This window comes from Aplysia californica, unplaced genomic scaffold, assembly GCF_000002075.1.
Source record: "Aplysia californica isolate F4 #8 unplaced genomic scaffold, AplCal3.0 scaffold00224, whole genome shotgun sequence".
Lineage (NCBI taxonomy): Eukaryota > Metazoa > Mollusca > Gastropoda > Aplysiida > Aplysiidae > Aplysia > Aplysia californica.
In genome coordinates this window covers 130,062-136,890 of record NW_004797494.1, presented here as the reverse complement: position 1 = coordinate 136,890, position 6,829 = coordinate 130,062, and the positions used below count along the sequence as shown (strand labels likewise).

Sequence of the window (6,829 nt, the reverse complement as noted above, 5' to 3'; positions counted from 1 at the left end):
ATCAGAGGTGAAACCCGACTGCGACAGGCTGCTGATGACAAACACCGTCGCCGAAAGAACAGCCAGAGGCTACCAACGCAGGAAGACACCACTCACAATTGCAGACACTACAACAGGGACTGCCATTCCCGTGTGGGCCTGTTCAGACACAGCAAGCGCTGCTCTCGAGAAATCTCCTACAGCGCAGATCCATAGCCTCCCTAGACTGAAGGATGCCATACTGTCCCCGTCGTTTTATGCAAGAAAAATTCTGAAATTATACACACTGAGCCCAAAAATGTGAAATTAGGCGATTCTGTTAATTTTAACAAAGAATGATAAAGGAAAATAATCAGAATTTGTTCAAAAATGATCAAATTTTGCTAAATTATGCGGGGTACATAAAACCACGGGGACAGAACTTACAATGATTCCCTCTTATGTTGGAGATACAGTCATTACGAGGTCGCTCTACTTTCACCACCTCAGTAAAAGTAAAGTTGTTCCCGCATTCGATCCGGACATTGAGGATTTCCTTGTTAGTTTAGTTTTAGTAAGAGTTTTACGGCACTTGCAACACAATAAGGTCATATGAGTGCCCAAGATTACGGTGTTACAAGAGAGTAACAAACACAAAAAAGAAGGAGGGGAGATAAAGGCGATAGATGTTTGATAGAAAAGAAGAAGCAAACCACTCCAGAGCACTCGCCAACCACCCACACCTTGTTAGTGAGACAACTTCCTGGGCCTTCGACATAATATTGTGGTAGGGTGGCCAGTTCCTTTCCACGCCACTTCAGTAATATCCTGAATACAAAATCCTGGTAGGATCTAATCATACAATGAAGTGGTTAAAGAGATATTGGAATTTTCATTGGGGAAATTGGGTAGGGAGGGGAGGGGCGTTTTGTTACTGTTTATATGGTTGTTGTTGTCGTCGTCTTTATCGATGTTGTTATGCTAGTGTGCTTGCTAGTTCGATGTGGGTTTCTTATTGGGAAGGTGGATGAAGAGATTGACTTACAAAGAGCTAAATGACTGATCTAATCCTTTTATGACGAGAGATTAAAAAGATGGAACAATTGGGTCGAATAAGTGCTGAAGATTTGAGGTGTTATAAGAGAGTAGCAAAAAAGAAAAAGAAGGAGGAAAGATAAGGATTATAGACGCTTGATGAGAAAGACAAGGCAAACCACACCACAGCACCCGCCAACCTCTGTCTCTCTCTCTCTCTCTCTCTCTCTCTCTCTCTCTCTCTCTCTAACTTTGCGTCCCTCTCAGAATTATGTACCCCGCATAAATATCTTTCTCTCTGTGTCTTTGTCTCTCTCTCTGTCTCTCTCTTTTTTTCTCTCTCTCTGTCTCTCTGCCACTCTCTTTCTCTCTCTCTCTCTCTCTCTCTCTCTCTCTCTCTCTGTCTCTGTGTCTTTGCCTGTCTTTCTCTTTGTATATCTCTCTGTCTCTCTCTCTCTGTCTCTCTGTCTCTCCCTTCCTCTCTCCCTCTCTCTCTCTCTCTCTCTGTCTCTCTCTCTCTCTCCCTCTCTCTTGTTGTTTTTTTATTATCTCCAGTTCAAAAAAGCCACGGTGCTGGACCCTCATGTAATAAATATTTACCTTGGGTCTGTGCCAACAGGACCTCCCTTTACGTAAATTAAGGCTTCGACTTTTGTTTTACTTCCTCTTTACAATTGTCAGATCTATGCTCGTATCGGTTTAACCCTATCCGTACGTCGTGTTTTACTATCGTATCCATACGACGTGGGGAACTCTGTGCCACCACTTAACCCTATCCGTACGTCGTGTTTTACTATCGTATCCATACGACGTGGGGAACTCTGTGCCACCACTTAACCCTATCCGTACGTCGTGTTTTACTATCGTATCCATACGACGTGGGGAACTCTGTGCCACCACTTAACCCTATCCGTACGTCGTGTTTTACTATCGTATCCATACGACGTGGGGAACTCTGTGCCACCACTTAACCCTATCCGTACGTCGTGTTTTACTATCGTATCCATACGACGTGGGGAACTATGTGCCACCACTTTACCCTATCCGTACGTCGTGTTTTATTATCGTATCCATACGACATGGGGAACTCTGTGCCACCACTTAACCCTATCCGTAAGTCGTGTTTTACTATCGTATCCATACGACGTATGGAATTCTGTGCCACCACTTAACCCTATCCGTACGTCGTATTTTACTATCGTATCCATACGACGTGGGAAATTCTGTACCACCACTTCCAAAGATGAAATCTACTCGATAATCCGATCCGTACGCTTTGCATAGCAGTCTGTCAAAATGATTTTTTGAGAAATACTAAACGTTTCAGTGCTAGAAGTATTCTAAAATGTGAAGAATACAACCCGGGGGGTACAAAATGACCCCAGGGCGTATGGGATAGGGTTAAGGCTTCGACTATTGTTTTACTGCCTCTCTTCAATTGTTCGATCTGTGCTCATATCAGTTTGATTTACCCCCCGGCTTGAGAGCAATGTTTTATTGTTAGATATAGTTCTGTTTTGTTTTGTTTTTTTGTTGTTGTTTTTTTTGGGGGGGTGGGTTTTTCTGTTTTTCTTCCCCTACAAATAACTTTAAATCAATATCTTGAATTTTTTTTCAGTAATATTGTTTGTCGTTTATTTTTTCGCAACCAGTGTCTTAAGTATGTTAGTGTTTTAGCGCCAATAAATGGCTGCTTGCTCTGTATGCTTCCCAAGAAGTTGAGGTTGTTTCAGAATGCTCTCAGGTCTGCTGGGGTAATAGTAGGCCTATAGATTGTGAAGCGCATAGAGTTTGCTGTTAAAACATGTTGAGCCGGGATCTGCGGTATACAAATGCTTTGTTATTATTACTATTATTATTATTGTAATTATTATTATTATTATTATTATTATTATTATTATTATTATTATTATTATTATTATCATTATTAAGATTAGCGGTTAGATGCTTGTCTGTCGCATGCAGAGTAGAAGCACGTCTCCTAAATGATCTAAATTGTGTTGATGGGGGCATAAAACCCCAATACATTCTTAACGAAAACGATAACTCGTGTCTCTCCTCCTGGTTTATCTGTGTATGCTACTCTCTAATATCACAACCATCTGTGTTACGACGTGGTGGAATCAGGTGCTCGTCAATTTTTGAGCATGTGGAGTTATTAGTAACGCCTGAAAGCTGATTTATTTGCCTTGCCTTTGGGGAAATAAATATCCATCTAACATGAACAGAACTCGAGATATTTGTGGTTGAAGGAACTGAGGTCGCCTGGTTTCAGTGGCAACAGTAGCGAGAAAATGGCCGCCAAAGTTTGGTAACTTCATTGCTAAAGAGTCTTTGAAAACAGAAAAATGACAAATTATGTTGTTCCTCTAGTCAATGGTTTACAGTAATTTCAGTAAATTCTCCTGGAAATGTGATTTTATAAAGACATAAAAGAGGCTGAGCCAAAAAATAAAATCGATAAAACTCCCAAACCGACCGAAAAATGCCAGTTTCTCGATTTTCATTCTTTTGACGAGCGCTTGATTTCACCACACTGTCTCACATTTAGCCCTCGGCGCTTATTTGATCTATATGTGTTGCAAGTGCCATAAAACTCTTACGAAAACTGATATAAGGGACTATTGCTCACAGTCTTACCTTTTGCGCAAAGGAAATCTGCACCACGTTGCAAACGTCCAACATAGATTAAATTCACGAAAGAATAAAATAAAAAGGTTTTTACTTTGTCTTGGTTTCCCAAATCGAGGATGCTGATACCTGAAAAGAAATTTAGGGTAAAGTCCTCTTTAATTTTTTTTTTACAAGACCGGACCACAGTGTGTCTCTTTTTCTTCTATGTGAATATTAATAACTAGCTGGGCCCTCTTTCGTGAAAGGAATGATCGGTGCATTAACATAAATTGAAAGTCATTGGCCTACAATATTTACACTCTAGTACTGGAATGGGGCGATAAATCTTGAGAGATGCAAAAAATAAGAAGGTCAAGATTATACTCTTCAAACAACAGTGCGCACGGCTAGTGAACGGAAACCTCACTTGTTGTTTACAAAGGCATCTTAGAAGACGGACTTTTCCCGAGATTAGATCAAAACAAAACTAATGAAAAACTGAAAATTAAACTACAGTGACTTCAGGCTCCTTAATGAAACTTTGCACCCTTCAAATGATTCTGAACCACAATTAATTTTTTTTTCAAATTCGAAAGTGACGAACTTTCACAAATATAATATGTACAGATAACAACAATAATATACAGTATTTATACTGCACATTTACATTTTCTAAAATAATGCTCAGTGCGCATTAAAACCAATGAGGTATCTCATTTTCAAATTACATTACATAAGATAAGATACATCTTTATTGTCCAGATCCTGGCACATTGGTTTGGTGTTTCACCACGTACACACATACACACACACACACGCAGGCTTAGTCACATGCATAATATAAATGAACAGTAACATAAACAATAATAATCTTAAGCTAGATACATACTCAATGTTATTCTGGTACATTCTCTAAGATCATATGAATACTTGTAACAAGCTGGTTAAAAATCGAAACATTTTGATGGATGATGGTAAAAAAATGACCTCTATCTTCCTTTGTTACAGATCAGAAGCTTAGGTCTTTTACTTCTAACTGATGTTTTTATTTGAGGGAGCAAGGGATTTTTAATATCTCAAAAGATGAAACAATTTTTTTAGTGCAAGCTGTTATGTACAATTCATCGAAGAAATAGAATGTAGAGGTTGAAATTGTAACATGCTTTGCGTATTAATCGATTTAATTTTTCTTTTTCTTGTTGTCTTGTGTTCCTAGCCCGTGCTGTTATACAGAAATTGATCATACTTTCTATAAAACAAAATATTTTTATATTATGATGTGTACACACTTATAGATCTGTATTATATAGATGGCATGTGGCGTCGGTGGCCTAGTGGTTAGTCTTCCGGACTCGTAATCGTGAGGTTGTGGGGTCGGGGGTTCGAGCCGTGGGCTCGACGTTGTGTCTTTGGGAAAGACACTGTACACGACTTTTCCCCACTTCACCCTGGTGGGAATGGGTACCCGGCCGCTGACAGAGAAAGATCTTGTCAGTATGTTAGTGTTTTAGCACCTATAAATGGCCGCTTTCACTGTATGCATCCCAGGAAGTTGAGTTTGTTTCAGAATGCTCTCGGGCCTGCTGGGGTAATAGTATAGATCGTGAAGCGCATAGAGCTTGCTGTTGAGCGGGGATTTGCGCAATACAAATGCTGTCTATTATGGGTTTTTTTTTAAAGAACTAAATGTGCACTGAGAAATATAACTCAAGCCAGCGTGTTCAGTTTCTGGTTCTATCAGCCGGATGACTTGCAGTTTGTGCGTCAGGTGACCTGACCAAAGCAACATAAAAGTTCTTTGAAAAGAGTGAGGGGAATGAACTTGTTTTGATTCCTACGCTACAATTGGCACGTATACCATGAAATGTATTTCTATTATTTTGCATGTCGGTGGGTCGCTCTGCATGGAATGCGCTTCTGGAAGTTGAGAGCAAACATGTGGGTTTTTACAGGCCAATTTTAATCGCAAAGCGGCCCCACATTGATCTAAACAACTAGCAAATGATCTGGCAAAAATTGAGAACGTTCACAAACTGTGACGATTTCTTTTAACTCTTTGAGTACGTCGTAGACACATCTGCTGTCAATTTTGTAAAAATGCAATGTATACAGTTTTACAGGAGAGCTAAACAAAACACCTGGATAAAATTGTTACTGAGGAAACAAACTTTTCCAAACGTCCCAAGTCAAATCTTTAATTAAGAGTACAATTTTGATTTTAAGTGCCAAGATATCTTATAGCAATGTTATCTCATGCGTACCTTTTGAAGTTTCAAATCTGGTAAACAGAATAGAAAAAAACCGTATGAATGCGGAAGTATTGTCACTTATTTTTTAAAGTACTCCATTACAGCGGGGGTCTTCAAGCGCGCAGAATATGCGTGCTCAAAGGGTTAATGGCGCGCTCATGCGGGGGATACATAATGACATCTCGCTCTATTTGCTTGGCTGTGTGCAAACGCATGTAGATGGCATGTAGATATATCGTCATCCATTGTGCTGTAATAGAAATGAATGTCTACTCATGTGTAAGCGTTCATGTAAAGAACGCATATTTTTGCGCGTCGAACACCGGTATATCTTGCAAACATGGAAGTGCAGGAGCCTTCGTGGCCTAGAGGTTAAGGTGCTCTCCTCTCATTCAAAGGTCTCAGGTTCGAATCGGGGTAGCGACAGAAAACGTTTCTTTTCTAAAGTTGTCTCCTTTCACCTCATTTCCTGCTCTCTAGCTATGTTCTGTCGTCTGCTTTCGTCTCCGCTTTCTGACCCCTCCCCCTCACCCCCTTTGCCCCCTCCTCTGGGCTCAGGTCTCTTTCTACAGCCTTTCTACTGCTACTCCTTGGCTCCTTCTTACTGCTGTCTTTCAGCCGCACCCCTGATTTTCTGGTAGGAAAGATCTACACCTTGCCTTCTCGGACGAGGGCGAAAAATCTCGGAGGTCCAGTGTGCAAGTTGCGTACGTTAAAGATCCTTTGGTGGTCTAAAATCGATAAGAGTAGGCTTCGGCCGCACTATTTCCTACCAACTGAAAATGTTTAATGTGACCTTATGCAGTTGCGAGCGCCGTAAAACGTTTACCATAAAAAACAAAAAACAAAACAAAACAAAAAATATGGAAGTATTGTAAAGCGCCAAGAGCTGAATTGGACTGGAGTGAGCGATATAGAAATTAGTAGTAGTAGTAGTAGTAGTAGTAGTAGTAGTAGTAGTAGTAGTAGTAGTA

General features: G+C 40.2%; 1 protein-coding gene across 2 annotated transcripts in view; it reads left to right on the top strand.

Annotated features, from left to right (window-relative positions):
- The window catches only part of LOC101846214 (succinate dehydrogenase assembly factor 3, mitochondrial), a 15,999-nt gene that overhangs the window by 1,309 nt on the left and 7,861 nt on the right, over window positions 1-6,829 (top strand). The window lies entirely within an intron of this gene.